Consider the following 22,541-nt stretch of genomic DNA (forward strand, 5'->3'; position numbering starts at 1 on the left):
CCACCAGCCAGCCAGGATCTGGTAGATCTATCTACCTGCCTGAGCTTCCTCTCACTCCCGAGCTTCCTCTCACTCCCGAGCTTTCTCTCACTCCCGAGCTTTCTCTCACTCCCGAGCTTTCTCTCACTCCCGAGCTTTCTCTCACTCCCGAGCTTCCTCTCACTCCCGAGCTGCCTCAGTCCCGAGCTGTCCTTCAGTCCCGATCTGCTCCTCAGTCCAGTGGGGTTCTGGGTGTGGACTACTAGGCCATGGTCGGCGGCGAGGGTGGACTATCCAGGGACGCGAGTAGAGGGACTAAGACATTGACTGAGTGGGGTCCACGTCCCGCGCCGGAGCCGCCACCATGGACAGACGCCCACCCGGACCCACCCTATTGTTTTGAGGTGCGTTCGGGAGTCCGCACCTTGGGGGAGGGGTTCTGTCACGCCCTGGTCGAAGTATTTTGTGTTTATCTTTATGTATTGGGTCAGGCCAGGGTGTGGCATGGGGTGTTTGTATTGTGGTGTGTTTTTGTCTTGGGGTTTTGGTGTGTATATATTGGGATTGTAGCTAGTGGGGTGATCTAGCAAAGTCTATGGCTGTCTGGAGTGGTTCTCAATCAGAGGCAGGTGTTTATCGTTGTCTCTGATTGGGAACCATATTTAGGCAGCCATATTCTTTGAGTTTGTCGTGGGTGATTGTCCTTAGTGTCCTTGTAACTGTCTAGTGTTAGTTTGCACCAGTTTAGGCTGTTTCGGTTTTTCATTACGTTTATTGTTTTTTGTATTGATTCGTGTTTACTTTGTTTTTATTAAACATGAATCTCAATCTACACGCTGCGTTTTGGTCCGACTCTCCTTCACCACACCTAGAAAACCGTTACACCGTGAGAATATAACAGAATCGTATGAGACGACACAACAGTGACATTCAGAGAAATTCCCTCACCAAGATAGAATGTAGAGACTACTAATCTTTTCCAACGCTAGAGCATAATTTGATTTCTTAAAGCGCACTGACACATTAATGTTAGATGATGATAGACTGGCCAACTGATGAACATGGGCTCTCAGTTTAATTAAGTTTCTGGGCCCCGCACAATTTATTTTCATCTAAATCAATGATCATCTGCAAGTCAAATAGCCTATATCTATTTTTAAGGCAGGGATTTCATTTTCCAAACCCTATGATTTATAACTCTAAAATAAAACTCAGTTTCAATTCCACTCCCTATATTTCTTATCCTGCCAGAGAGGAGAACAGCAGCACTCATTGTACAACATTACAAAACACCCTTTCCATTTCAAACAGGTGCATTCAAAACAGACCCACCCCCAACCGTCTAGGGGGGGGGGGTTCTACCTGGAACCAAAGACTGCGGTCATGACCAGATTGGATTCTGGGTAGTGATATTAGACAGGACATACAGTGAAGAGTGTGATTTTAATATTGAATAAGAGGCTGCAAGTTACTATGTCAGAGTGAGAGGTATTTTTTCTCACTTTTTTGAGATCCCCTACTTCCCATGTCTGTTTCTCTCTGTCTCAGTCTCTCTCATCTCTCTATCTTAGTCTTTTCATCACAATGAATCTCCTCTTGTGTTTAACATCCACCGCCTAGGGCCACTTTCAAATGGGAGCCAGTCGCAGGGACACGGGTGGGAGAAGGGGACATTAAATATTGAAACACCAGATAATTAAGGCCTGGGTGAGGGAGTCAGCATTAAGGCTGGTGAGCCGACTGCTGCTGGTCGGGATCTATGGACAGAGAGACGGAGAGAGAGAGCGTGAAGAGAGAGAGAGAGAGAGAGAGAGAGAGAGAGAGAGAGAGAGAGAGAGACACAGAGAGAGAGAGAGAGAGAGAGAGAGAGAGACAGAGAGAGAGAGAGAGAGAGAGAGAGAGAGATGGGGGAACAGTGAAGGAAGATGGGAGGGAGAGGATCAGGGGATGCTTGTAGCTCTACACATGTAGAAGAAGTGTCAGTACAAATCCAATACATCTCTCAAAGGTAGCGGCACAAGGTTGGTGATGCACTTCACTGTGGCAGCCCCTTTAATCAGCAACTGAGATGACTGTCTGGTTGTGAGTGTGTGGGGGGTGTGATTCTCGTCTTAACACCTTGAATACCAGGGGATGGACTTTTGTGTGTGTGTGTGTGTTCTTTTGACAGGGAACAGAATAGCCCAGGACACCTAACCTAACAGCCCACTGTGATGAGTGCAGTGATGAGTGGTGACACACACATACACCCAGACACACAGGAAGTGACAGCACAGTCCTGTGAAATCAGTGTATCACACTGAGACAGAGGGTGTATTCAAACAGACAGTTAGTTGTAATTCCCAAACAAAGTAGATTGGCTGTGAATATTCCCCATTCCACAGTAGGATGTGATGGTAAGCCTATATCAACAAGTTGAGACTACATTTTCAATGTTTTATCATTTAATAACTTCATTACTCTTAATAACAATGTGGAGGAAACAAGGTTTATGTAATATTTTTAAGCGGATATTTTATCCTAAGGAAAAAAAGTATGTTTCAGGTGATTCTAAAAGAGACTAGATAAATTGAAAGTTTTAATTAACTTTATGTAAGCAGACTCATAGTTTAATTTGCTCTGCTTAACCCATACATTTCACATCACTGGATTTGGAATGTAGACCTACCTACCTCTCACAATGACTGGCTTTGGAATGTAGACCTACCTACCTCTCACAATGACTGGCTTTGGAATGTAGAACTACCTCTTACAATGACTGGCTTTGGAATGTAGACCTACCTACCTCTCACAATGACTGGCTTTGGAATGTAGACCTACCTACCTCTTACAATGACTGGTTTGGAATGTAGACCTACCTCTTACAATGACTGGCTTTGGAATGTAGACCTACCTACCTCTCACAATGACTGGCTTTGGAATGTAGACCTACCTACCTCTTACAATGACTGGTTTGGAATGTAGACCTACCTACCTCTTACAATGACTGGTTTGGAATGTAGACCTACCTACCTCTCACAATGACTGGCTTTGGAGTATAGATGCGTCATAAAAAAACAAATGGTGACTTACATTTTGAACATCTTCTTATGTACTATGTACTTATATACTTATATACTATGTACTTATGTACTCTCGGAGGACCTGAGCCCTAGGACCATGCCTCAGGACTACCTGGCCTGATGACTCCTTGCTGTCCCCAGTCCACCTGGCTGTGCTGCTGCTCCAGTTTCAACTGTTCTGCCTGCGGCTATGGAACCCTGACCTGTTCACCGGATGTGCTACCTGTCCCAGAACTGCTGTTTTTAACTCTCTAGAGACAGCAGGAGTGGTAGAGATACTCTTAATGATCGGCTATGAAAAGCCAACTGACATATACTCCTGAGGTGCTGCACTACTGTGATTATTATTATTTGACCCTGCTGGTTATCTATGAACATTTGAACATCTTGGCCATGTTCTGTTATAATCTCCACCCGGTACAGCCAGAAGAGGACTGGCCACCCCTCATAGCCTGGTTCCTCTCTAGGTTTCTTCCTAGGTTCTGGCCTTTCTAGGGAGTTTTTCCTAGCCACAGTGCTTCTACACCTGCATTGCTTGCTGTTTGGGGTTTGAGGCTGGGTTTCTGTACAGCTCTTTGAGATATCAGCTGATGTAAGAAGGGCTTTATAAATACATTTGATTTGATTTGATTGTATACTAATGGATTTACACATAAAAACATGCATTTTGAAAAAAATTCTTACTACTAATTTGTGTTCTCTAATAGAAGCCCACAGTAATTCACAGATTTAGTCATTTTTACTTTAACTGTGCCTAATCCAATCAAAGATGTAAAACCCAGAATTAAACTAACCCAGCAAGTGAACGATTCTAAATTTAAATTATTTTGAAAATAAACTGTTTTTAAGTCTTTGAAGAGACTATATTTCTCCTTCTCCGCAAATATTCAACCATCTAATTTCAAAAGTGGTTCTTTTGTCCTATCTTTGATAAGTATTTTAATTTTTATTTAATCTAATTTTAATGAGAGATTAAGGGCTTGAATAGTGTGGAGTACTGTATACACACACTAATGTGTGCTTTGGGTCAATTTCACCACTGTCTCAAAGACATTCTTTTGGGAAAGGGCTGTAATAAAGCCCATCGACAACTAATCCACAAGGAGTACACACCACCACTTCTCTACTACTGCCTGCTGATACATCCTGAACAATGTCCCCTGTGGTTTCAAACAGCCTTCTACAGCAGTTTTCAGATGCACTTATTGAAACAAAACACTGTACCTGATGATACAGCGTGTACAACTAAGCATATACAACATCAGTATATTTATGTTTTGAATCAGAGCAAGTCAAAAAGCTGACATTTCATGTAGTATACGAACAGAGTCTAACCAATAGTTTTAAAAAAAAGAAGAGTATTATGATTCCATAAAGGACATGACAAGCTGGGTGTTTCATGAGGATGGTTCACAGACCAATTGGAAGAGGCATTTAAAAATAGAGACCTCAGAGCTCCTCGGATTAGCAATGTCTCTACTACTAGACATTACTCACGCTCTCAATCGTTTCCGGTCCCCATAGATCAGCTATCAGCTGCAATATTGTTTCAAACAGACCCTTTTCCCATCCTCAAGCAATATCTGATAACACATTGTAACTGAGGAACTCACACTGTGGGGATACATGCTGCTAACGCTCTCTTGAAACACCTGTCAATGAATCCAGACAAAAACTGCTCGGCTGTAGATCACCTCATCAGTCACCTTGAGTTTTTTTAAATCCAAAACGGAGAGCAACTAAATGCACACAGGCCCAGTGTTATATTGTATATAAGACATACGGAAATGAGCACAGCAGAGGTTTTATTCTTCTTCTTTATCAAGACAAAATAAGTAGTTACCAATTCAAAATAAAATCTTCAACAAAAAAACAAATAATAATATATTCATCTTATAAATAGAGGTTGTTCAATACACCCGGAACGTAATCGTACTGTATATATACCAAAATGCACCCACTGCACTGAGAAGTAGTGATATTTAGTTGCACATCTGTAAAAGGTATGATACTGACAGTAATATGTATGTACGCCCAAAGATCAGAGGCATGTACTGTATACACCAGGACTTCATAGTGGTAAAATGAGTTATGACTGCCATAAGTACTAACACACATGCGTTTCACTAAGATAATATTATTGCCATTTTTCATTAAATACTGTTAGAATCTCTCATTTAAAAAATAAGTTGTCCATAACAAGAACCTATTTTAGCTTTTTGTTTTGCCCTCTTCTGTTGATAATCATCAACCCTATCTAAGGTAACATTGTATACCACAACATCTGACCAGTAGGGTTAGGGAGAGATCCCAATATCCACACATGGCTTGGCATCGGAGGAACCATAACAAGGGGTGAACCAGCCTGCTTTATAGGGGACTCAGCTGAGGGTGTGGGCTGCATACAGCCCGCTGCTTCTCCTTCTCACTCCAGCACGGCGGTAGGGGGAGGGTGTGGGCTGCATACAGCCTGCTGCTTCTCCTTCTCACTCCAGCACGGCGGTAGGGGAGGGTGTGGGCTGCATACAGCCTGCTGCTTCTCCTTCTCACTCCAGCACGGCGGTAGGGGGAGGGTGTGGGCTGCATACAGCCTGCTGCTTCTCCTTCTCACTCCAGCACGGCGGTAGGGGGAGGGTGTGGGCTGCATACAGCCTGCTGCTTCTCCTTCTCACTCCAGCACGGCGGTAGGGGGAGGGTGTGGGCTGCATACAGCCTGCTGCTTCTCCTTCTCACTCCAGCACGGCGGTAAGGGGAGGGTGTGGGCTGCATACAGCCTGCTGCTTCTCCTTCTCACTCCAGCACGGCGGTAGGGGAGGGTGTGGGCTGCATACAGCCTCTGCTTCTCCCTTCTCACTCCAGCACGGCGGTAGGGGAGGGTGTGGGCTGCATACAGCCAGCTGCTTCTCCTTCTCACTCCAGCACGGCGGTAGGGGGAGGGTGTGGGCTGCATACAGCCTGCTGCTTCTCCTTCTCACTCCAGCACGGCGGTAGGGGGAGGGTGTGGGCTGCATACAGCCTGCTGCTTCTCCTTCTCACTCCAGCACGGCGGTAGGGGGAGGGTGTGCGCAGCACTTGGGCCGTCTGATATTTTTCAGCATGGACCTGAAAACGTTCTGCTGTCTCCTCTTGTTTTTCCTGCTGTTGGCGTCGTCCACGGCAACGGTGGCGGGCGAGTCGGGCACCACCGGCGGCACTGAGATGGACTTCCTGAGTGATGACTGGGTCACGACCTTCTTCTCTTGTTCTTTGATCTTACACTGCAGGTGGCTCTGAATGGCAAAGCCAAGGGACTCGGGGTCAACGGATGCTCCGTACACCTCCCAGGTCATCCCCTGCTCGTCCCACAGCACATCGTGCACGCTCTTCTCTCCTTTCTGTTTCCCCCCCTCGCCTTCGTCCTCCTTTTCCTTCCTCTCCGGCTCCAGCTGCTCCTGCTTCTTCTTGCCCAACAAAGCCTTAACGCCCCCAACCCCCTTAACAATACTCTGCTTCGCTGCTTTCACTGCCGTCTTGGGTTTAACGTCCTCTGCTTTTTTGGAGGTTGTCGTTGAGGCCTGGCTGGGCTTGGTAACGGAAGGAGTTGACTGCGAAGGAGGAGGAGCAGCCTTATTGTCGGAGGATTTGGTCTTGCTTGCGGCAGTTGGCGACAAGGGGGATGGAGCTTTAGCAGAGGGAGGCTTGGCAGGCTGCGTTGGCACGGTCTGCGCTTCATTAGACACCTTTGGTTTCTCTGCTGCATTGGGTTTGGATTGGGAGTCTGCCACTGCCTTCTCGCCTCCATGCTGGTGATGATTCGCTTTAGCTACCGGCTTGTTTTGGCCGCCGCTCGGCTCGATGTTGATCTGGTAGACGGGCTGCAGAGGCGGGAGTGCTCCTCTCTGCTGGATGTTGCATAGCGCTGCTGCCCCCCCGACTGCCAGGTCTTTAGGCTTGGCCCCCAGCCTGGCGACCTCTGCATGGAGGGCCGCCACCGCCTCCTCTGCATGGAGCACCACCCCGGCACTCTGACTGGAGCATAACCCCGCCTCCAGGGTCAATCGCTCTGACCCGGACCTGAGACCTGCGGTGTAGTTAGGTGGCGGGGGGCAGGATGGACTGCTGCCCATGTGAATCTGGTGGAGGGGCACCTGGTAGACCACAGACAGGCTCTCAGCTGCTGCTTCCTCCCTCAGGGCAGCACCTCTGTCAGTGGACCTGTAGGGCGGGGGCAGAGGAAACAGGCTGGGGCTGGTGGAGACTGCCCGGCTGCACACGTCAGCCACTGCCTGGACCTCCACGTCTTGGCCCTGCTTGCTATGGGTGGGGGTGGCGGTGGGGGTGGCGATGGGGGTGCGGGTCATGGTGGAGGCCTCCCGGTATAGTTTGCAGTGGGCTTTCTGTTGCATCTCCTCCGAGACCGAGGCAGTCTGGACGGCTTCGTCTGTCACCTGTGCTGCATGGTGGGCAGGCTGCTGGTTCTGGCCCTGTTGGGCCTCAGGCTGTTGGTTCTGGCTCTGTTGGGCCTCAGGCTGTTGGTTCTGGCCCTTTGGGCCTCAGGCTGTTGGTTCTGGCTCTGTTGGGCCTCCGGCTGTTGGTTCTGTTGGGCCTCGTTGGGTGACGAGGGAGAATCCTTCTGTGATGAAGACTCTGACGATGCCGCCTGCAAGTGTTTATCTAAGCAGATCTCTGTCTTTGCTACTGGAGTAGGTTTTAAATCCTTCTTCTCGGGAGGTGCCGGACTTGAGGCCTTATTCCTAAGCCCTACGTTCTCCTTGCTGACTGATGATGGAGGCGTGATGGTGACGGCAGCATTGACAGGAGCTACTGCAGTCTCCTTGGTCTGTTCTGGCTGCGATGTAGCTGCCGTTTTATTATATTCCATTTGGGAAGGAGGGTTCTGAGAGTTTGTCTTGGGCCTATTTTCTTTAGATGCCTGTAGAGGACGTTCTGGTGGAGTAGGGTTGGTGGCGGTGGCGGGGCTAGGTAAAGGTGAGAGACTCTGTGTTGTAGCACTATTATCATCCTCTTTTGATTTGTAAGGAGGTGGAGCAACCTTGTTTGAAGTCACTGCAGCTCCCTCTGCCTTACCTTGTTTGGGAGTCGTCAGAGATGTCAGCACTTCAGGGGCCGAGGTATGCTTTGGATCACAGGTCTGAGGGGGATGTTGATTTGGTGTGGTTGCGTTTTTGTTGTCCCCTTCTAGTAGTGACTCCTCTTTAGCTACTGCAGAAACTCTGACTGTAGCACTCTGTACTGCTGTGGGCTCTGGCGATGGCTTGGCTGCACACCCCTCCCCCGCCCCTGCTCCACCAGGCTCTTTCTCTCTGCAGTAATTTGTATGCACGTCAACCTTTGATGATGTAATGGCGGACGACAGGCTTGCCTTACAGATATGCTTCTCCTTCTCCTCGGCGGCGGCTGTGGGGGTTAACGCTGTCAAATTGGCGTTGCCGTCCCTACTGCCCTCTGTCGCCTCTACACTCACACCTCCTCGGCATGTCAATACCATCTGCTGCTCTATTCCAATCACATGCTCCGATGGCGATTTCCCTCCTTCGCCATTGGTCGAAGTGTTGGTGTTGGACCCCACTCCGCCGCCAACCTGTTGTCCATGGCCAGTTGATTGTATCCTGGAGGTTGTGTTGGGGGTTGTCAGACACAGGTTAACCTGTGTGTGTTCTGTAAGGACAGGGGCAGGGGTAGTGGTGGGGGCAGGGCAACCCTGGGTGAGGTTCAGGTTAGGTTCTTTAGCCCAGTTGGCGTTAGACTCCTGATTTCCCAGAGCTTCCACTCCAGCCAGATGAGGGACCATTTGGACTGCCACTGTCCTTGTTGGGTTGGTTCCCATCCTGTATTGAGACAGTCCTCTGAGCCACTTCTACTGTAGGGATCCAAAGTCGAACCAGGTGTCTACAATCCTGTCCTTGTCTATTTGTGTAATTCCCTATAAAGTAGGAAAAATAGAATAGTTTTAGATTCAGAGAAGAAGTATGAACAACACATTAGATCCTTCCATGTAGATAACGATACTATACTATGCTATACGCCTTATATAGTATAATATCCTCTAATATAGTGGAGAATGATGATCTTGGTCATGTCTTTCTCACTCTTGCATTTTACATCCTGACCTCAAAGGTGATTTCGAAACACCAAAAGACGTGAGACTTTATTACAATTTTTTTAAAACAGAAAGACCTTTTTAACTTGAAATTAGAGAACTAACAGGATGACCGATGAGGAACAGTTGTACCACAGTGTAGTGCACTCCAAAAAAACATTTATGGATATTTTTCAAACTAGACTTTCATCCTCGAGACCAGACATCTGATGGAGAAGTGACCAATGAGGCAATACACTAAAACAATGGGAGTTGACACCTTCGCTTATTTCTGACTCCTAGTATCCGTCACAATAAAGACTGTGTGCCAACTACCGCATCAGAACTGAATGAATTAACTGAATCTGTCATGTTTTGTCTTAGATTGTCTTGTCATTTTGCTTTTCCCTCTGTTCATTTTCCCCCTGCTGGTCTTTTTAGGTTCGTTCCCCTTTTTCTCTCTCCCTTCCTCTCTCTCTTCTCTCTATCGTTCCGTTCCTGCTCCCAGCTGTTCCTATTCCCCTAATCAATCATTTAGTCTTCCCACACCTGTTCCCTATCCTTTTCCCTGATTGGAGTCCCTATTTCTCCCCTTGTTTTCCGTTTCTGCCCTGTCGGATCCTTGTCTATTGTTCACCGTGCTGTGTCTGTGTATCGCCCTGTCGTGTCGTGTTTCCCTCAGATGCTGCGTGGTGAGCAGGTGTCTGAGTCTGCTACGTTCAAGTGCCTTCCCGAGGCAACCTGCAGTTCTTGATCGAGTCTCCAGTCTGTTCTCGTCATTACGAGTGGAATTATGTCTTATGATTGTAGAATTACTTTACTGGATTAAAGACTCTGTTTTCGCCAAGTCGCTTTTGGGTCCTCATTCACCTGCATGACAGAATCTGTAAACAAAGCAACAGATAATAGCAATAAATCCAAATGACTAAGAATAAGCCCAAGACAATGATGCTTCAAAACTGACCTAAACTGTTTTGCTGCTCAGAGATGGTTGGCCTTTCCTCTTCTCATTCCAGTAAGTACATTTCATTTTAATGTGTCTCTGATGACTGCAAACTGAATTGAAATGATGGACCATGAGCACTCCGAGTCCCTTTGGAGCAGAGAAGATAAAGCAATGCCAAAACTAAGATGAACTATGCCACAAATGATTTTTGCTCAAAAACTGATGGAATTTGAAAGACTACAGCAAGCACAAACACTTACCACACACTTCAACAAGCTTGAGTGAATTAAATAATTCCTCTTAACCCAGGAGGAAATCTATTGAATTATCCTTAAGTGTGGACAGAGGCATTGACTTTGCAATCGCAACAAGTGAAAGCAATAGTGTAGCCTTAGTTCCATGTTTGACTTTATCATTAGAAAAAATATATATCCCAATGCCCCAGGGCAGTGATTAGGGACATTGTCCTGTGTAGGGTGCCGTCTTTCGGATGCTACGTTAAATGGGCGTCCTGACTCTGAGGTCACTAAAGATCCCATGGCACATATCGTAAGAGTAGGGGTGTTAACCCTGGTGTCCTGGCTAAATTCCCAATCTGTCCCTCATACCATCATGGCCACCTAATCATCCCCAGTTTACAATGGGCTCATTCATCCCCCTCCTCTCCCCTGTAACTATTCCCCAGGTCATTGCTGTAAATGAGAATGTGTTCTCAGTTAACTGACCTGGTAAAATAAGGGTTAAATAGAGAGCTATCAGACACTGCAGCCTACATATGTAGGATCTTAATTTGTTTCCTACAGTAAGAATATAATCCTGCAGCAACAGGAAATGTGAATTATTATGTGGACTATAATAAATGGACAGTTTTGTAGGAGTTGATCAATTTTCTCAGCAACAAAAGAGTGACCAAATTACGATCCTATATCTATGACAGAAGTCCTTTTAAAAAGGTCTGAAATGAGCCATCTACTGGCCTCAAACACAGACCTCTGTGTGTTTTGTTGGTCTCATCTGTTGCACCATCTCCCCTGAAGCTACAGCAACAGAGCTGTTTATTGTGGACATAGATAAGACATTGAACCATTTTGGGGAGATTTCAAATGCACTTCAATTAGCCCATTGGATTTATACAATAGGCTTCATTCATCATAGAGTCTGTTCATTTTCGACTCTGTGATCTTATGTTCCTCGTCATCATTCTACAGTTTATGGCAATTAAAAAGCAGGCCTGTTGTCATTAATAACAAAGTAAATGTCTCGACGGGTTATCCTTATCCTTCTAAATCAGACACTTCTAGTTACTGAATGTCCTTGCCAGGCTACTAAATATTCCATTTGGAATTGTAGGCTCAAATACATCAGAGTGTATTGGCTTATATGTAGGCCAAACGCACACACCCATCCGAAAATAAATCTCAAGCAGTGTCTAAGCCTGCAGCTGCAGACTCCAGACAGAGAGAAATAGAAAGAGTGAGTGAGCAGGGGCCCACTCAAAAAGAAATACGATTTCTGAAAGGTACGAACTAAATGGCTTTGCCATGGTATTTTCAGTACAGAAGGAAAATAGGATGTCTTGTATAGTCCTGAGTGCTTGAGTTGTGATTTGTCAGATTGGATTTTCCATGCCACACAGTTGGCAGACGTGTACAGTATATTCACACTATATGAAAGTGACCTATTACTATGGCACCACTCTCTGGCTGCCTTGACAAGAGGCTCTGGCTGCCTTGACAAGAGGCTCTGGCTGCCTTGACAAGAGGCTCTGGCTGCCTTGACAAGAGGCTCTGGCTGCCTTGACAAGAGGCTCTGGCTGCCTTGACAAGAGGCTCTGGCTGCCTTGACATAGAGGCTCTGGCTGCCTTGACAAGAGGCTCTGGCTGCCTTGGCTCTGGCTGCCTTGACACTCTGGCTGCCTTGACAGAGGCTCTGGCTGCCTTGACATGAGGCTCTGGCTGCCTTGACAAGAGGCTCTGGCTGCCTTGACATGAGGCTCTGGCTGCCTTGACATGAGGCTCTGGCTGCCTTGACAAGAGGCTCTGGCTGCCTTGACATGAGGCTCTGGCTGCCTTGACATGAGGCTCTGGCTGCCTTGACAAGAGGCTCTGGCTACCTTGACAAGAGGCTCTGGCTACCTTGACAAGAGGCTCTGGCTGTCGGACGAGATCACATCCAACCCCTTGGAGGTGTGAAGTGAAATGATGGTTCCCTATGAAATTGTTCTTCAATGGCCAACCGAGTATTCAGCAATCAACTCTCCCGCAATAATTGAACCGGGTGTACAGGGGCGAAATGAAGAAAAGGAATCAGAGCAACTCAGCACTCACACAGACACACTGTGTGTGACTCCTTGCACTGTCATCCGAGGACGTTCAAATCCTATAAAATTATGTGTTTCCTATGTAGTTTATCTCAATCAAAATGAGATGCTGACTTCAAGCACCTGTTGTTTTGGAATTTTGTGTCCTAGGGTGTTGTTTCTGGGCCTCACTATTAATCATCCTCATCATTAAGTTTGTTCTCAGCCAAGGAAAGGTTAGTCTTCTTTTTGGGCATATCCAAATAGCCAGAATCTGTGACATTTTATTTTCTGCACAAAACAATGAATTCATAAAGAGTAAGTGTGAGTGTAAGAATGCTGACCTAGGATCAGTTTAGGATCAATATTCCATATTATAGAACTGTGGGTTTAAGTTACTCTGTCAGAGTACATTTTGAGGGGAGAGGCAGAGGGATAGACAAGTCACTCCTTTATTCAGGGCACGTAATGATTCATAACGCCCCTCAGAATAGGAGTGTTGATCTAGGATCAGGTCCCCTCTGTCCATGTAATCTTATTCATTATGATCTAAAAGAATAAACTGATCCGAGATCAGTTTACACTCACGCTTACTCTTTATTAATAAGGGCCTTGGTTACTTGAATCAGGAGGTGACTGTATCCTACAGGAAGGGGTCAGTGTGTCCTCTGCCTCATGTAGAGTAGCTGTGGGGTCTCCCATCAGGAGTTCCATCACCCCATGCTAATATCGAAGACGAGCGAGAGGCCCACAAGCTGTTCATTTGACACACGGGAGCATATAATTACGACGTTGTAATTAGATTTGTCTTGTTTCTTACTTCGATGGGAATTCAGTGGAATAAACCACGCAGATGAATCAACAAGGTGGTAAATAAGATCCAGCGAGGTACACTATATGAGGACACCTGCTCGTCAAACATCTCATTCCAAAATCATAGGTATTAATATGGAATTGGTCCCACCCTTTGCTGCTATAACAGCCTCCAATCTTCCAGGAAGGATTTCCACTAGATGTTGGAACATTGCTGCGGGGTCTTGCTTTCATTTAGCCACTAGAGCATTAGTGAGGTCGAGAACTGATGTTTGGCGATTAGGCCTGGCTCCAATTCATCCCAAAGGTGTTCGATGAGGTTGAGGTCAGGGCTCTGTGCAGGCCAGTCAAGTTCTTCCACACTGATCTCGACAAACCATTTCTGTATTGACCACGTTTTGTCGTGCTGAAACAGGAAAGGGCCTTCCCTAAACTGTTGACACAAAATTTGAAGCACAGAATTGTCTGGAATGCTATTGTATGCTGTAGCATTAAGATTTCCCTTCACTGGAACTAAGGAGCCTAGCACAAACCATGAAAAACAGCCCCAGACCATTATTCCTCCTCCACCAAACTTTACAGTTTGCGCTATCCATTGGGGCAGGTAGCATTCTCCTGGCATCTGCCAAACCTAGATGGTGACCCGTGATTCATCACTCCAGCGTTTCCACTGCTCCAGAGTCCAATAGCGGTGAGCTTTACACCACTCCAGCCAATGCGCATGGTGATCTTAGGCTTGTGTGCGGCATCTCGGCCAAGGAAACCCATTTCATGAAGCTCCCGACTAACAATTATTGTGCTGATGTTGCTTCCAGAGGCAGTTTGCAATTCTGTAGTGAGTGTTGCAAACGAGGACAGACCATTTTTATGCACTTCGCACTTCAGCACTCAGTGGTCCTGTGAGCTTGTGTGGCCTATCACTTCGCGGCTGAGCCATTGTTGCTCCTAGACGTTTCCACTTCATAATAACTGCACTTTCAGTTGGGCAGCTCTAGCAGGGCAGAAATGTGTTGGAAAGGTGACATCCTGTGACGGTGCCTTGTTGAAAGTCACTGAGCTCTTGAGTAAGGCCATTCTACTGCCAATGTTTGTTTATGGAGATTGCATGGCTGTATGTTCGATTTTATACACCTATCAGCATAATTTTATTACACCAATGCAGTAAAAGTGACGTCCCTGTGTTTTATGTATATTTCCACACTATGAGGTTGGAATAATACTGTGAAATTGAGAAAATTATGATGCTGCCCTTTCAGTGTAAGAGCTGTTTGAAAAGACTGCATGACATTTCTGCCTGCCCGGTGACATCACCATGGGTAAATGAGTTAATAGACCAATAAGAAAGAGAGTTCCAAACCTCTCTGCCAATAACAGCTAGATTTAAATGTTCCCCTCCCAACTCAGACCACTCCCAGACTAACAAAATGATTGCTTTAGAAATGTATCTTTGCTAAGAAGCAATATATATATATATATATATATATATATATATATTTACAATTAGAATTGAAAACAATCACAGTGAGGTACTTAAATTGTTAACCAGAAATGATTTGATAAGTTAAATAAAAAATGCATTGGACCTTAATCACAAAATAATTGCACATTCTACATTTGCAAAATAAATATGTTCAATATTTTGAAAACCATTTTCAAAAAGCTTATCGTACAGTACAGTAGGATCAAATATATCTAGGACTACTGAGGTTTCCCCCCTCTTGAATTGACTGACATATTATATACATATCACAACGAATCACGTGATACACTAGGTGAGTTGGGGGAATAGACCCCGACAATTGAATGGTCATATCAGATCTCATTCTGAAATAGTAATTCGTAGGTCTGTGTGTTTCCCTGGAGATACCATATATTTAAAATACAATTTGATACAGTCAGTGACCGGTGACTAGAATGCATGGACTTAGCGATGGAGATAATGTAGCTTAGACATACATCAACTTTACCATTATGACATGAATTCCTTTAGAAGCATCACATCATCTATTTCACGTTTCACTTCACTACACATTTAGTAGGCCTATAGGCTACCCAATCCGTCTGTAGCTGTGGACGTGTCTATGAATTCGTCATATTAGGGTCTCCTCTCTCGAACAAAAATATCACCACCGCAATTAGAGTTTCAACCCCAGACAATTATCTTATGATGTAGCCTACAAGTGAATTGATATAGAAAATACAACATTATCGTAGCCATGACAAAACAAAGGGATGTGCGGATGAATGCGATGAAAAGATACAGTCAGGTGAGAGAAAGAACATCACAACCATGTCAATTGACGATGCACATCCGAACCCCACTCCTAATAACCAACACATCAACACACAGGAATTTCAGGATCCCCCTGCGGCTTTACAGTCATATTTGACCTTGCGGAGGAATTCATTATCTGTACACTTATTATCTTAACGACACTTTATTCAGACAAAGAGGAGACAGCTTACCTGGTGCGGTGTAGTCCCCGTATCATATCATATTCGGGGGTTGATTACTGCGCTATTTAGTCACGGTTTGTTTCCACGGTGCGGCTGAAGCACCCGGCTGAATATCAATGAAATAATTTCAAGCAGGTCTCCGTGACATAAAGCCGCGCCTTTGATCGGAGCGGTTCGGAATACAGGTCTGATCAGAGGAGGTAGGCTAAATGATAATTGGGCCAAGCATGTAATATCGATTTTCTTCTGAGGGTCTAGCGCTATGACTCATGCTTGTTCGGTTGGGTCCTCCTCCTATACAAACAGTTATCATATCAAACTTGCTTTACTCTTCACCGAGCAATACCGGCTATATTGTCATTGGACCTAACAAATCGTGGTGTCACCTCTCTCTTTCTGCGAGATCGTGCTGTCCCAGGGGATGTCCACACTGCATTGTTTTCGGGATGCTCAATGACTGTAAAAGAGAAAAGGAAAAAAACCACGTGGAACATTTTTTTATGAAAGAGAGGAGGACACAGAATTGCAGGGACATCAGACATCAAACATAGAGAAAGCAGCATTTAATGACATATGATAGGCTAGTTATTTCCTGCTGTGGTATCACCCATATGGCATTGCTTGCTGAATGGGAACAACAATCTATAGGCTACAGACAGTGTCACTGCAACACTGCCTGTTGTGTTGTGTTGAGGCAGTGGCTATACACGATCCATTTCCATCACAGGATATGGATGTGACTATGCATGCACTTGCACTGAAGGGGAAAAGCACCATAATTATGCCCTGTACTCAGTGGTGGTTCTAGCTTGTATGGCTCCCTGGGCGAACCCCCCCACAACAACAACAAAAAAGCGCCATTCTGCACTAACTGTCATTTTTATTCAGGCATTTGGAACAAGACAAATAAATAATCAAAACATTTAAAACTATAGAAATAGAAATATATATATACAAAAATAAGACTCATACATATCAAAAAGAAATAACAAAGACAAATAGATACAAATTGTAATATATAAATACAAATAAAAAAAGAGAATGGAATTACACTATTACCCTATTCCGAACAGAAAACACACAAATGAAAATAAAATCACGCAAATAGAATAACACACTTATAAAGAAGAGAACCTGATTATTACACTATTGCACTTCAAACAAGAAACACACCAACTAAATTGCACAACTAATTGCATTAGTACTGTACACTGTTAGAGGTGTGCTATTTGATAGATTCCCCCAGCGCACCCTACCCCGGGCTTCCAGTGGGGAGACCTGAGGTCAACCTACCCCCCCCCCCCCCTACCCCGGGCTTCCAGTGGGGAGACCTGAGGTCAACCTACCCCCGCTCCCCCTACCCCGGGCTTCCAGTGGGAAGATCTGAAGTCAACCTACCCCCGCTCCGCCAGCCCCGGGCTTCCAGTGGGGAGACCTGAGGTCAACCTACCCCGGGATTCCAGTGGGGAGACCTGAGGTCAACCTACCCCGGGCATCCAGTGTGGAGAGCTGAGGTCAACCTACCCCGGGCTTCCAGTGGGGAGAGCTGAGGTCAACCTACCCCGGGCTTCCAGTGGGGAGAGCTGAGGTCAACCTACCCCGGGCTTCCAGTGGGGAGAGCTGAGGTCAACCTACCCCGGGCTTCCAGTGGGGAGAGCTGAGGTCAATCTACCCCGGGCTTCCATAGAAAACCAATCACGCAAATGTCACCATTTGGAATATTATTATATATTGTTTTTTTTGTGCGGGCACCCCATGCTGCCCCCGGCAAGATGTCGCTCCGGTCGGCTTCCCATGTTGCCTATGCCTAAGTCCGCCACTGCCTGTCCTGTATGTGAAGATGTTTCACTGTGACAGTACAGTACATGTGGTGCTGTTCGACAGCAGTGCACTCAGGGGGACAATGGCTTTAGTCTAGATTTCCAGGTCAAATGAATCTGATTCAGTATCTCCTCCATGTGTTGTTCTCCCTGTCATGTCCCCAATCCTCACCGCCAAGATACTGTGTTATGAATCATTGCTCCCTGGGAAGTCCAACTATGACATCACCCCGTTGAAGTTGAAATGTAAAATGGTTAAGGTAAGGGTTATTGTAATGAACACGAGGGGAGAAAGAGAGCTGGTTTCAAGCGCAGGGCGCAGCAGGTGTTTATTGCAAAGGACCACAGGAGGAAGCAGGTAGCTGGGTCCAGAGGCAGGCAGAAGGTCATACACAGGGGGTCCAAAAGGGAAACAGTACAGGCAGGGAAAAGGCTAGTAACGTAGTACGGGAGATTGGGCAATAGGTAGGTAACAGGAAATCCGTCGTTCGTGAGGCAGGCAAAAACTATCCAACACAGGAGGAGTAAATCACAGGGAAGTCCAGTGCTCCAAAAGACGATCTAGGTGTTTGTGTGTGGGCTGGAAAGTGAACTGCGTTCAGGGGATCTAGGTGTTTGAGGGTGTGGGCTAGAAAGTGAGCTGCGTTCAGGGGATCTAGGTGTTTGAGGGTGTGGGCTGGAAAGTGAGCTGCGTTCAGGGGATCTAGGTGTTTGAGGGTGTGGGCTGGAAAGTGAGCTGCGTTCAGGGGATCTAGGTGTTTGAGGATGTGGGCTGGAAAGTGAGCTGCGTTCAGGGGATCTAGGTGTTTGAGGGTGTGGGCTGGAAAGAGAGCTGCGTTCAGGGGATCTAGGTGTTTGGGGGTGTGGGCTGGAAAGAGAGCTGCGTTCAGGGGATCTAGGTGTTTGAGGGTGTGGGTTGGGAGCAGACGTCACAGTTATGGGGATGGTCAAGGTTATGGTTTGGGTAGGGACATCCCAAGAATACCAGATACCACCAACACTCTGTTATCATTGTATTATGACACGTTTTGTAAATCATGGTAGGAACTACTGGTATAGTATTGTAGTATTGAATGTCAATGTTTTCTTCATTTCTGTCAATCAACTAAATAGTTGGAATACTTACAATTTCAAATCAAATCAAATTGTATTAGTGACATGCGCTGAATAAAACCTTACCTGTGAAATGCTTACTCACAAGCCCTTAACCAACAATCCAGTTCAAGAAATAGAGTTAAGAGAATATTGACAAAATAAACTAAAGTAAACCATTTAATGTAACACAATAAGATAACAATAACGAGGTTATTTACAGGAGGTACTGGGTCAATGTGAGGCACGTAGTGAGTGTAGCATTGTAACCAACCATCTGAAGGGATTATAACATTAAGACATGGTTGGTAATGTCATCCTACTGTATTTCAGTGTGTCTCTGATCACACACACACACACACACACACACACACACACACACACACACACACACACACACACACACACACACACACACACACACACACACACACACACACACACACACACACACACACACACACACACACACACACACACACACACACACAGAGAGAATAGCTCACCTTTCCTATTGGACTCAGTAATAGTGTAGGGTTGACCTCTGGCCCTAAGAAGCCCAGGGAAGATGATTAGATGAGACAGCAGCCACTGAGGCCTGTGATACAAACCTTAAAGGCCGAGCTCAGTCTTATATAGAGTACCGGTCAAACGTTTGGACACACCTACACATTGCCGGGTTTTTCTTTATATTTTAAAACTATTTTCTACATTGTAGAATAATAGTGAAGACATCAAAACTATGAAATAACACATATCGAATCATGTAGTAACAAAAAAGTGTTGAACAAATTCTTAAAAAGTAGCCACCCTTTGCACACTTTTGGCAAGCTTCATGAGGAAGTATTTTCCAACAGTCTTGAAGGAGTTCCCACAAATGCTGAGCACTTGTTGGCTGCTTTTCCTTCACTCTGCAGTCCAACTCATCCCAAACCATCTCAATTGGATTGAGGTCGGGTGCTTGTGGAGGCCAGGTCATCTGATGCAGCACTCCATCACTCTCCTCATTGGTCAAATAGCCCTGACACAGCCTGGAGGTGTGTTGGGTTATTGTCCTGTTGAAAAACAAATCATAGTCCCAGATGGGAAAAATGCAAACCAGATGGGATGGCGTATCACTGCAGTATGCTGTGGTAGCCATGCTGGTTAAGTGTGCCTGGAATTCTAAATAAATCACAGACAGTGTCACCATCAAAGCACCCCTACACCATCACAACTCCTCCTCCATGCTTCAAGGTGGGAAATACACATGCGGAGATCAACCGTTCACCTACTCCGCGTCTCACAAAGACACAGCGTCAGACAAAAGGACAGATTTCCACTGGTCTAATGTCCATTGCTCATGTTTCTTGGCCCAAGCAAGTCTCTTCTTCTTATTGGTGACTTTAGTAGTGGTTTCTATATAGCAATTTGACCACGAAGACCTGATTCACGCAGTCTCCTCTGAACAGTTGATGTTGAGATGTGTATGTTACTTGAACTCTGTGAAGCATTTATTTGGGCTGCAATCTGAGGTGCCATTAACTCTAATAAACTTATCCTCTGCAGCAGAGGTAACTCTGGGTCTTGCTTTCCTGTGGCAGTCCTCACGAGAGCCAGTTTCATCATAGCACTTGATGGTGTTTGCAACTTCACTCGAAGAAACTTAAAAATGTATTGAAATTGTCCGTATTTACTGAACTTCATTTCTTAAAGTAATGATGGACCGTCGTTTCTCTTTGCTTATTTGAGCTGTTCTTGCCATAATATGGACTTGGTGTTTTACCAAATAGGGCTATCTTCTGTACAGCACCCCTAACTTGTCACAACACAACTGATGGGCTCAAACACATTAAGAAGGAAAGAAATTCCACAAATTAACTTTTAACAAGGCACACCTTAAATGCTTTCCCTATGAAGCTGGTTGAGAGAATGCCAAGAGTGTGCAAAGCTGTCATCAAGGCAAAGGTTGTCTATTTGAAGAATCTCAAATATAAAATATATTTTGATTTGTTTAATACTTTCTTGGTTTCTACATGATTCCATATGTGTTATTTCATAGTTGTGATGTCTTCACTACTATTCTATAATGTATAAAATAGTAAAAAGAAAGAAAAACCCTGGAATGAGTAGGTGTGCCCAAACTTTTGACTGCTACTGTATATATATATGTCTATATATTTCCACATTAGTAATACTGTGAAAAGGACAATACCCTTTGAGTGTAAAAGCTGTTAAAAAAGGTCAACTGAAATTTCAGCCTGTTTTGGTGGGATGGAGTTTTGGCCTTCTGTTGTGACATTACCAAGTGGTAAATGAGTTAATAGACCAATAAGAAAGAGAGTTCCAGACCTCTCTGCCAATAACAGCTAGTTTTAAGATTTCCCCTCCCCATGCAAACCACTCCCAGACTGTCCTACCAAATTTCTTCCTTGAGAAATTGCTCTTCACTAAGAAGCCATTTTTTTCTTTTAGACATTTTAAATTGAAAACAATCACAGTAAGGTACCTAATTGTTTTCCAGAATTGTTTTGAAATTGAGATAAAAATGATTCATTGGACGTTTTAATTACAATTTAAACACACCACAACATATATGTCACATCAACAGCATCCTCCTGGACACCCTAGACCCACTCCAATTCACATACCGCCCCAACAGATCCACAGATGATGCAATCTCAATCGTACTCCACACTGCCCTTTCCCACCTGGACAAAAGGAACACCTACAGTGGGGAGAACAAGTATTTGATACACTGCCGATTTTGCAGGTTTTCCTACTTACAAAGCATGTAGAGGTCTGTAATTTTTTTATCATAGGTACACTTCAACTGTGAGAGACTAAAACAAAGAGAGTCTAAAACAGAGAGTCTAAAACAAAAATCCAGAAAATCACATTGTATTTTTTTAAGTAATTCATTTGCATTTTATTGCATGACATAAGTATTTGATCATCTACCAACCCGTAAGAATTCCGGCTCTCACAGACCTGTTAGTTTTTCTTTAAAAAGCCCTCCTGTTCTCCACTCATTACCTGTATTAACTGCACCTGTTTGAACTCGTTACCTGTATAAAAGACACCTGTCCACACACTCAATCAAACAGACTCCAACCTCTCCACAATGGCCAAGACCAGAGAGCTGTGTAAGGACATCAGGGATAAAATTGTAGACCTGCACAAGGCTGGGATGGGCTACAGGACAATAGGCAAGCAGCTTGGTGAGAAGGCAACAACTGTTGGCACAATTATTAGAAATTGGAAGAAATTGAAGATGGCGCTCAATCACCCTCGGTCTGGGGCTCCATGCAAGATCTCACCTCGTGGGGCATCAATGATCATGAGGAAGATGAGGGATCAGCCCAGAACTACACGGCAGGACCTGGTAAATGACCTGAAGAGAGCTAGGACCACAGTCTCAAAGAAAACCATTAGTAACACACTACGCCATCAGCGCACGCAAGTTCCCCCTGCTCAAGCCAGCGCATGTCCAGGCCTGTCTGAAGTTTGTCAATGACCATCTGGATGATCCAGAGGAGGAATGGGAGAAGGTCATGTGGTCTGAACTCCACTCGCCGTGTTTGGAGGAAGAAGAAGGATGAGTACAACCCCAAGAGCACCATCCCAACCATGAAGCATGGAGGTGGAAACATCATTCTTTGGGGATGCTTTTCTGCAAAGGGGACAGGACGACTCCACCATGTTGAGGGGAGGATGGATGGGGCCATGTATCGCAAGATCTTGGCCAACAACCTCCTTCCCTCTGTAAGAGCATTGAAGATGGGTCGTGGCTTGGTTTTCCAGCACGACAACGACCCGAAACACACAGCCAAGGCAACTAAGGAGTGGCTCCGTCAGAAGCATCTCAAGGTCCTGGAGTGGCCTAGCCAGTCTCCAGACCTGAACCCAATAGAACATCTTTGGAGGGAGCTGAAAGTCCGTATTGCCCAGCGACAGCCCCAAAACCTGAAAGATCTGCAGATGGTCTGTATGGAGGAGTGGGCCAAAATCCCTG

The sequence above is a fragment of the Oncorhynchus gorbuscha genome, linkage group LG24 (assembly GCF_021184085.1).
Source record: "Oncorhynchus gorbuscha isolate QuinsamMale2020 ecotype Even-year linkage group LG24, OgorEven_v1.0, whole genome shotgun sequence".
In the NCBI taxonomy this organism is placed as follows: domain Eukaryota; kingdom Metazoa; phylum Chordata; class Actinopteri; order Salmoniformes; family Salmonidae; genus Oncorhynchus; species Oncorhynchus gorbuscha.